This window comes from Protopterus annectens, chromosome 6.part1 (assembly GCF_019279795.1).
Source record: "Protopterus annectens isolate FY-2018-M chromosome 6.part1, PAN1.0, whole genome shotgun sequence".
Taxonomy (NCBI): domain Eukaryota; kingdom Metazoa; phylum Chordata; order Ceratodontiformes; family Protopteridae; genus Protopterus; species Protopterus annectens.
Window position 1 is genome coordinate 363,401,902 of NC_056738.1, and position 9,971 is coordinate 363,411,872.

Sequence of the window (9,971 nt, forward strand, 5' to 3'; positions counted from 1 at the left end):
TCAGAGAGGCATCCGTAGTGACTGTGGCAACTGGAGGAGGGGGAACAAAGGGTCGGCCCTGATGAAGAAGAGGGGAAGATATCCACCAATTCAGATGAGTTCTGCACGACTGTGTGACTAAGATTTCGTGCCTCATCGGGAGACTGTGGTATGACCACTGAGTGAATAGCATCCACTGCAGAAGACGCATGTGGAAGCGAGCCAGTGGTAGAAGAACAATGGCCGCAGCCATAAGACCTAGAACCTTCAGTATAAATCTGGCTTTGACCTTGCTGCTCTGCAATAGAATCCGAACTAATTTTTGGATGTCCAGAATTCTTTGATCTGTTAGTCTGGCTAACATTTTGACGGTGTTTAATTCTGCGCCTATAAAGGTGATAGATTGGCAAGGCCGCAGAGAAGATTTTTCGAAATTTACTGAAATTCCCAAACTCCTGCAAAGCTGCAGAGTGTAGTCTCTGGTCTGAAGAAGCTGACACCTGGTGGTGGCGGAGAGGAGCCAGTCATCCAAATAAGGAAACACCTGGAATCCTTGACGTCTCAGATGAGCTGTGACCACTGCCATGCATTTGGTGAACACTCTGGGGGCTGAAGTGAGGCCAAAGGGCAGGGCTCTGAATTGGTAATGATTGGTCCCTAGCCGAAAGCGGAGAAACCTTCTGGAGCGCCTGTGAATCTTTGTGTGATAGTACGCGTCCTGAAGGTCTATAGAGCACATCCAGTTGTCCTTGCCCAGAAAGGGCAGAATGGACTGAAGCGTGACCATCCGGAATCTTGCCTTCTTGACAAATCTGTTTAGACTGCTCAGGTCTAATATTGGTCTCCAATCTCCCGTCCTTTGGGGACCAAAAGAATCTCGAGTAGACGCCGGATCCTACCTGGTCTGCCGGCACAGTCTGGACGGCTCTTTTTCCTAGGAGCTTTGAAACCTCCTGTTCTGCCAAATCCCTTTGACCGGGTGAGATGTCTGGAAGGGATTGTTGAGGTACGGGATACCTTCAAGGGGATTTTGTAACCCTCGGATATGATCGACTGTACCCACATATCTTGTGAGAGGGAATGCCAGGCTACTGGGTACAGCGAAATCCTTCCCCCGTCTGCCTCCAAGGGTGGACAGTCGGGCAACACCTCAGGGATGCTGAAAGGGCTTCTCAGGAAGAGACTCCCTGTTGCCCTGGTTCTGAGGACCCCCCCTGCCCCTAGGGCGGCATCTATTATTGTTACCCCCTCTGCCTCTGGGGGTAAACTGACCATGTGTGTCCGGTGTAGCACCTTGGGCTTTATGGAACCAAGATCTTCCCTCCCTTCTGACCCTTGGGATATGGTCTAGAAGGGTGGAAAAATGGACTCCAACGGCAGAAAGAGTTTTACCGTCCTGCTCACACCTGGTCAAGGTATCCTTCACCTGAGGTCCGAACAAAGCCGAACCATCAAAGGGGGTATTAGTGAAGGACGCCTTAAAGGGGTCCGCAAAATTACAAAGCCGCATCCAGGCTTGGCGTCTAAGAGCAACTCCTGTACCTGCGGCCCTGCTCGCTCCATCGGCCGCATAGGATATGAGCCGCATGGAGGAGTTGGATAAGGAATTCAGGATTGCTAGCTGTGAGGCAATCTTTTCTTGAGCCCCAGCAGCAGAAGGATCCTGGACCACTTCACCCAGTTCCTTGAGAATAGGGTGGGCTGTAAACACACTACACACTATGAAAGTGGAAACAAGGGGGAAATAAATCCCTAACTAAGCTTTTTTGACAAAAAATTACTTACCTCAGCTGGCAAAGGAGACCTCTTCGCTAAGCGGCAAACGAGATCTGGGGTAGTTCCGCCTTGCATCATGGGATATAGGGTTGCCTCGAGCTGGTAAAAGGAGTTCTCAAGCTAAAGCAAGTGCAGAGTCGGAGCCGAGGATCGGCTCCGAAACCCATCCAGCAAGAATGAAGGCGAGATTGACAACTTAACATTGGCTAACTCCTAGCCCTAGCACTAATGTGACAAAATACCTATACAAGTAACTAGCCTAATATTAACACTATTAATAAAATATTGCACACTTAACAACAATTACCTTAATCTGAATGAAGAAAAACGAATTGTAACATTATGATCTATAATATCTAACAATTCTAAGTAAATAACCTAAGCTAAAGCCTACTCTAATATTAACAATACTTATAATAAAAAAGAAACTAAAGAGAGAAAACTCTCTCAGTAAAGGTAAAGCAGTAAAAAGCCTTCCAAAAAGGATACAGGATGACAGCCTTCAATAGTGCAACCAAACACAGGTGGAAAACGAGATCTGAGGTAACTGGAGATCAGGGAATTATAGGAAGGGCAGAAGTCAGAGCCCTGAAACCTTAGGAAGGGCAGACGTCAGAGCCCTGAAACCTTAGGTAGGGCAGAAGTCAGAGCCCTGAAATCAAGGAACTTCAGAACTGGTGCAGAGGTTGGATCCAATCAGATCCAACAACCCATAGTTGAATCAGATGAAGAGAGGCAACACTAGATCAAACAACAGTCGCTTAGCACACAGTAAAGGGTATACTACAAGTGCTCACATGCTAGTAGCTTGCAACAAACTTGCTTGCTGCCATTTACTCTAACTGGCAAGTGCTTTAACTCCCACTAGCCTAATCCTAGTTAATTATCTAGCCTTCCAAACCTGAAACTACCACCTGGTCCCTAACTCTAACCATAGCACACCCCTCCATAATCTTAAGTCCCAGATTGCTCCCTAAATCTAAAACTCCACTTCACCTCTCTGAAGCTTAAATTCCCAATCACATCCTAACCATAAAACTCCCCTCCCATTCTCTAAACCTTCCCATTCACTAACCCTAAACTTCCCTCATGCTCCACAAACCTAAAGTTTCCCCTTCCTAAACCTAAATTCCCCTCAAATTCACCGCTTGAAACCCTAACCAACACTCTCCCCCACCCATTCCCCACAGCAGCAGCTCCACTATCTCCGCATGGCTACTGTATCTCACCAGAACATGTAACTGAATCTGAGTGCAAGAAATATGGCATAGTAGACACACAAGTCCCTAGCTGGAAGACAATGGCCTTCAAGTGCCTGGGACTCGCATGCTTGTAGCAGACCACACAGTAAATACAAACACAAGTTCATTTGACTTTTGAATATAATTTACAGAAGCAAGTGAAGTTAAAAACTACATAAAAAGAAGTTATGTCTTACCATAACGTTCCATCTGTGTTGTAGATCTTCATTCATTCATTACTGTTAGGACTTACGACGGTTCTGTCATCAGAGCCGACACGGCCGTTTAAAAGCTCGTGCCAGCCAAAAACTCTCGGCTAAATCCTACCCACAATGTCCCTCTCATAGTCTCTTCAGATCGAGTTTGCCCGCCCTTACACTATAAAAAGGTTAATAATAATAACAGAAGGAGGCTCTGTCTGAGCAGGTACCCTAAGTAATAAGGTAATCCAAAGTCCACCAGGAGTCTCGGCAGGGGGAAGGAGGGTGGGAAGTAATGAATGAATGAAGGTCTACAACACAGATGGAACGTTATGGTAAGACATAACTTCTTTATCTGATGTTGAAAATCTTCATTCATTCCTTACTGTTAGGACAGAGTCCCCAGCTATTTCTAGTCCTGGGTGGCCCTAAGGAAGGATATTCCTGAGCACCATAGAACCAAAGGATGCTCTTCTACTGAAGGCCAAATCCAATTTGTAATGAGTGATAAAGGTATATGGACTTGCTCACATGGCTGCTGCACAGATATTGTCCATAGAGGCTCTGGAATGAAAAGCCACTGAGGTTGCTTTAGAGCTAGTTGAAAGAGCCTTTACTTTAGAAGGCAAGAACATTTTGTTTTGTTGGTAGATGAAAGTAATGGCGTTTCTGAGCCAACAAGATAAGGTCATTTTGGAAACAGGCTTACCCAGCCTGGGTCCCGCAAATGCTACAAACAATTGATCCGTCTTCCTAAGAAATTTTGTCCTGTTCAAGTAAAAACAAAGTTGCTTATGAACATCAAGGGTATGTAGAAGGTACTTCCCTTTATTTGAATGATGGGGAAAGAAAACGGGTAGGTCAATAGATTGGTTGATGGAAAAAACAAAAATAACCTTGGGCAAAAAGGAGGGATTAGTACGGAGGGAAACTCTATCCTTGTGGAAATCAAATACGGTCTCTTGACACTCAGGGCCTGCAACTCAGAAACTCTTCTTGCTAAGGTAAGGGCTACTAGGAGCAGGGTTTTCCAGGACAAAAATTTCATATTGCATGAATCCAAAGGCTCGAAAGGAGGACTTGTTAACGACTGAAGCACCAGCGTCAAGTCCCAAGGTTCTGTAGGGGGCTTGACAGGAGGTTTAATACGCAATAATCCTTTCATGAAGGTTTTGCACAGTCGGTGTGACATGACTGATGAACTGTCGATTCCATTGTAAAAATCTGCGACAGCTGCTAGATGCATTGTAATCGTCGATGCTGAAGCTCCAGCATGTAACAGGGTAGTGAGATATTCTAGGATCTTTTTAACAGGCATAGAGAAAGGATCCATGTTTTGTTCTTTGGCCCATATAGAGAACCTAGTCCACTTGCTGAAATAAATTCTTCTGGTGGATGGTTTGTGCTAAGTCAGGAGGATCTCGCGAACAGGGGATGAAATATCAGGTAGCCTGGCCATCATCAGAAGTGGAGAAACCAAGCTGTGAGCTTGAGACTGTGGAGATTGGGGTGAATCAATCCCTGAGGGTGAGTCAGAAGTTCTTGAGATTGATCCACGATCCATGGGCTGTGGATCAGGTGAAGCAATAGGAAAGGGAACCAGACTTGATGAGGCCAATAAGGGGCAATGAGGATCACTTTGCTTCTCAAACTTTGAGCTTTCTGTAGAAATTTTGGGATGAGGGGAAATGGGGGGAAAGGTGTACAGCGGACCCGGGGGCCAATCATGCATCAGAGGATCCCTCTGTGACTCCCCTAGGAAGGAATCAGGGCAAAGTAGCATCTGCATTTGTTGTTTAGGGGTGAAGCAAACAGGTCGCATCAAGGCCTGCACCAGTGACAGAAGATTTCAGCCTGTATAATCGGGTTGAGGGACCACTCGTGAGGCATCGATATGTCCCTGCTCAGATTGTCCGCAATGAGATTGGAGGTCCCAGGAATGAGCATTGCTATGAGAAAGCAGTTGGAATCCATCGCCCAATGCCATATTCTCATGGCTTCCTGACACAGGGGGTAAGATCTGGTTCCGCCTTGTTTGTTGATGCACCAGACGACTGACATGTTGTCCGACTGAATTGCAATGGTCCTGGAAGAAAGGGATGTGTGGAACGCTTGCAACGCTAAGAGAACTGACCTAAATTCCTAGACATTTATGTGCAAATTGGCCTCTATGGGGGACGAAGTGCCTTGGACCGTCCTTCCCTGGAAATGCCCACCCCACCCTAACAGGGAAGCGTCCGTGGTCACCGTGGCCCTGGGCTGGGGGAGACAGAACAGTCGACACCAAAGACTTGTTTTTGCCTTCATCCATCATAGCATGTCTCTCTTGCAAAGGTTTGTAAGACATATCATGTGGTTGAGTGGGTGGGTTAAGATCGACCATTGTGATGAAAGGAGCCACTGTAATACTCTCATGTGCAACCTCGCCAGGGGTACTAGGGTAATGGTTGCTGCCACAGAGCCTAATAGTTGTAGTACAAGGCATGCTGGTACAAAAGTCTGTGGGAGTAAGACTTAAATCTGGTTTCTTATTTTTGAAAGCCTGTGAGGAGGAAGGGAAGCTTGGTAGGACGTTGTATTGAAGATCACTCCAATGAATTCCAGTCTTCTTGTTTAGAACATTTTGGATTTCTCCATATTGATTGTGATACCTAGGCGAAGAGCAAGGCCTTGAGTGTAAGGGAGACTGAGAATGAGAAGGTTCCTGGTCGTGGCGGTGAGGAGCCAATCGTCTAGATATGGAAATTCCTGGAATCCTTGCAGTCGGAAATGAGCTACCACGACTGCCATACATTTGGTAAACACTCTGGGGGTTTTCGAGAGACCAAAGTGCAGTACCCTGAACTGGTAGTGATGGCCTCCCAGCCAGAAGTTAAGAAATCTCCGGGAGCGTTTGTCCATCTTTATGTGGTAATATGCATCCTGAAGGTCCATAGAGCACATCCAGTTGTCCTTTCCCAGAAAGGGGAGAATGGAATGCACTGTGACCATCCAAAATTTTTGAGGTTTAGTGAATTTGTTTAGTATGCTGAGATCCAGTATCGGTCTCCAGTCCCCTGTCTTTTTTTGCACTAAAAAGTACCGAGAGTAAAACCCGATCCTATTTGGTCTGATGGGACTGGTAAGATGACTCTTTTTCTTAGCAGCTTTTCAATTTCCAAGACTGCAGCATCCCTCTAACTGGGTGAAACGTTGGGGATTCGTTTGACAGGTCTGGGACTGAGATCGAATAGGATATGATAGCTTATAGATATTAATCTCTGCACCCATGAATCAGTTGTTATGAGTTGCCAGGCTTGTTGGTGCAGAGAAAATTGTCCCCCGACTGCTTCCAGAGGAAAACAATCGGGCCGCTGCTCAGGAGTGCTGGAAGGGTCTGCCCGAGAACAAGTCCAGGGCGCCTTGGTTGCACGAACCACCTCTGCCCCGAAAGGGACCTCTTCCAGATGAGTTGCCCCCTCTGCCCAGGGGAGAATGCTTGTCACGAGTGTCATGGAAAGATCCCTGGGACTTCTTGAACCACAGTTTTCCTCCCCTCTGATTCCTGGAGTAGGATCTCTTGGGAGGTGGAAAAATGTATGCCCATGGCAGATAAGGTCCTTCTGTCTTTCTCACTGCGTGATAGTGTGTCTCTTACTTTTGGGCTAAAGAAGGAAGATTCGTCAACAGGCAAGTTGACAAAGGAAGATTTAAAAGGGTCCTCAAAGTCACACAAATGCATCCAAGCATGCTGTCTCATGACAATGCCTGATACGGCTGCTCGAGCTGCTCCCTCGTTGGAGTAAGAAATCAAGCACATCGAGGAGTTCGAGATGGATTCCAGGGTAGCTAGTTGCGAGGCAAATGTATCACGTACCTGCTCAGGCAGTACCCCTGCCAAAGAGGAAGACATTTCTGAAATTAGGTCTCTGGAGGTGAGTAAAGTGTGCCAGGTAATTCAGCAACCAAATGGCAAAGGTTGCTGAAGCAAAGGTCCACTTCCCCAGTCTGTCCATACCCAGAGACTCCCTGTTCGGGGGGTGAACAGTGGAACTATCTTCTGCCAGTTCTCTCTTAGTGGCTGCCGTGATAACCATGGAATCTATTACCAGCTGCTTGGACCAGTTGGGTTGGTCTTCAGGTGTGGACAAAATTTTATCAGACCTCTGGGGGACTAGTTCTATGTTGTCTGGGGCCTACCAGGCACGCTATACAATAAGCTTAATGAGCTCATCTGCAGGTGGGGTTACCCAGGAAGTAGATGGTCAGGCAAGGAAAGCCTGCAAAAACACCGATTCCTCTGAAGAAGGGTTGGAGGATTTCCAATCTCCCCACGGTCTGAGGATCTCGAGTATGTCTCCAAAATACGTCTTCCAGGAGACCGTGGGGACCCATCTCCCTCATTGTAATCAGTGTCTTCGGTGATGGATTCCTCAAGAGAATCGAGATGCTTCCTCTTGCAAAGTTTCTTCCCAGGTGGCTCCCCAGTGGGGCCTTCTGAGGAGGACTCCAGAGAAAAGGTTCCCTTCGAGGGGAGGTCTTGCGGCCCCCATGCCCAAGATCCCAGAGTAGGAGGTTGGGACAGCTACATGCTAGAGGGAGGTTCTGGCTCCGATGTCAATGGTGCCAACTGAGAGCCTGTAGAAGCAAGGACCCTCTCCATCACTTGGAAAGCAGGCCTACCTGAAGAGGGATGGGAGCCCGGAACCAAGAAGGGTCACCTCAGAACCGGGGTCACACCCCACCCTGACGAGCCCAGCTCTAGGCGAGAAGCACCGAGAGGACTGGTAGCTGCCAGAGCCAGAACTGTAGATGGCGCCATAGAAAAAATCGGAGCCCAACTAGGAGTCAATCACTGCTCCGATGGTTCGCCAGTTCCAAAGGAGCCATGGCACCAAGAGTAATCTGAACCAACAGGGAAACCTCCACTGTTGGCACCGAGACAGAGTGCACCGGAATGGACATCAGTACCTAAATCTCCGAAATCTGGGAGGAGGATAAACAGGTGAATATCCCGGAAGAGCTTCCATTCCAATAGGGAGGGAAGACCTAGCTGGGGTCAGTAAGCCTCTAGCTGCCAAAAGTTGGTCCATAACCCTCAACCCTCATTACATCCTGTTCCGAGAGACTCCTGGTGGATCTGATGGACGCTGCCAATGGAGATTCAGGTCTTTCGATAAAAGGGCTAAATTGCTGCACCAAAAAAGGATCATAAGATGGTGAATACCTTGTCCTGGCAAGGTGCTCAATCTTTGGGACCGCAGATGTCTTCATAGGTGGAGTCGAGTAAGACATCGGTACCATGGCAGAGGATGGCACCAATGCTGGTACGGGAGTAGTAGCCTGTGATAAGATCAAGGTCAGCACCAAGGGAGAAGGCAGAGACGCTGGTGCCGAAGTAGTCTGGTGTTGACTCGGTTCCGAAGAGGACAGAGATGTTGGTACCAAGTGACTCCATTTTTCTTTATGTTTTTCCTTATGTTTCTTAATATCCTTAGGATTAGGAGGTGGTGAGACCTCCATTCCAGAACGAGCCTCCGAGAAGGGTGTTTTCAACATACCCTTCAAGATGAGTTTGTTCTTGCGTTCAGCTAACTTACGGTTGCTGAAGCCAGAACAGATATCACAAGACACATTAATATGGTCAATGCCCAAACAATAAACCCAGTGGGCATGACCATCTGAGTGGGGCATCTTACGCCCGCACTAAAACCCAATTTAGTTTTATTGGACATCATGAAAAACACACAAAAAACGAAATTACCAAATCACCACTCAAAAAAACAACAGTAGAGTTATAGTATGTAGAAGAGGATTTTTTTTTTTTAGCAAACAGATGGAAAGAAGAGTACCAACAATGGTACTAAGAAATACCACAAGTGGTAAAGGAAATGGCATACCAAAGGTAGGAGAGAGGGACAGTACCAACGATGGTATGAAAGGAACTACTGAAGGTAGAGGGTAGGTTTTTGGTAAGAAACTATAAGGAAGTAAAGACGAGGAGAAAGGCTTAAGAGAAAAAACTAACTTAAAGGTAATTATTTAGGTAAACCACAAAAAATATTCACACTTAGCTTATGAGAAAGGCTTGACACGTCTGACGAGGAGTGTGGCAAGCGAGATCTGGAGAGACTATGAGAGGGGCATTGTGGGTAGGACTTAGCTGAGAGTTTTTGGCTGGCGTGAGCTTGGTAACAGCCGTGTCCGTTCTGAGGACGGAACCGAAGTCCTAACAGTAAGAAATGAATGAAGATTTACAACATCAGATTAATTTATAATCAGAAAGCTCACTTTAAATAATCAAATATTAATTACACACAAGAAGCAATAAAAAGTAATTTGTGCATGATCTTTGGAAAAAAGACAAATACATTTATGGACAGAATCTAAATGTGCATGCTTTAGAAGAGTACAGGCTAATGTTACTCCTTTTGAAAATGCCCTTTTGATAAATATTCAACATACTATATCTAACTTTTAATTTAAAATAAATGTGTTTACTGTAACCTCTGTGTACTGTTCCAGTCTGTTTTCAGTGCTATTATGCAAATTATTCTTCACACTGAAAAGTTTTGCAACTTACTGCTTTTGATATGACCAGTGTTTGTATTTTCTTCTTCACTAATGAATACAAACTATACGTTATCTTTATGTTTCCCTTATGGCCTAGGTCATATCCGAAAAGGTTCTTGTAACAGATCACTTACCCAATGAATACATGATAAATAGACAAAAAAAACAAAACAAACATATAGACAAACACATAAATAACAGTAATTCAGAAAGGAATGCAGTA

The 9,971-nt window shown here is 45.9% G+C and overlaps 1 protein-coding gene across 2 annotated transcripts in view; it reads right to left on the reverse strand.

Annotated features, from left to right (window-relative positions):
- MAJIN (membrane anchored junction protein) overlaps positions 1 to 9,971 on the reverse strand; it is a 488,974-nt gene that overhangs the window by 312,584 nt on the left and 166,419 nt on the right. The gene's annotated exons all lie outside the window — the stretch shown is intronic.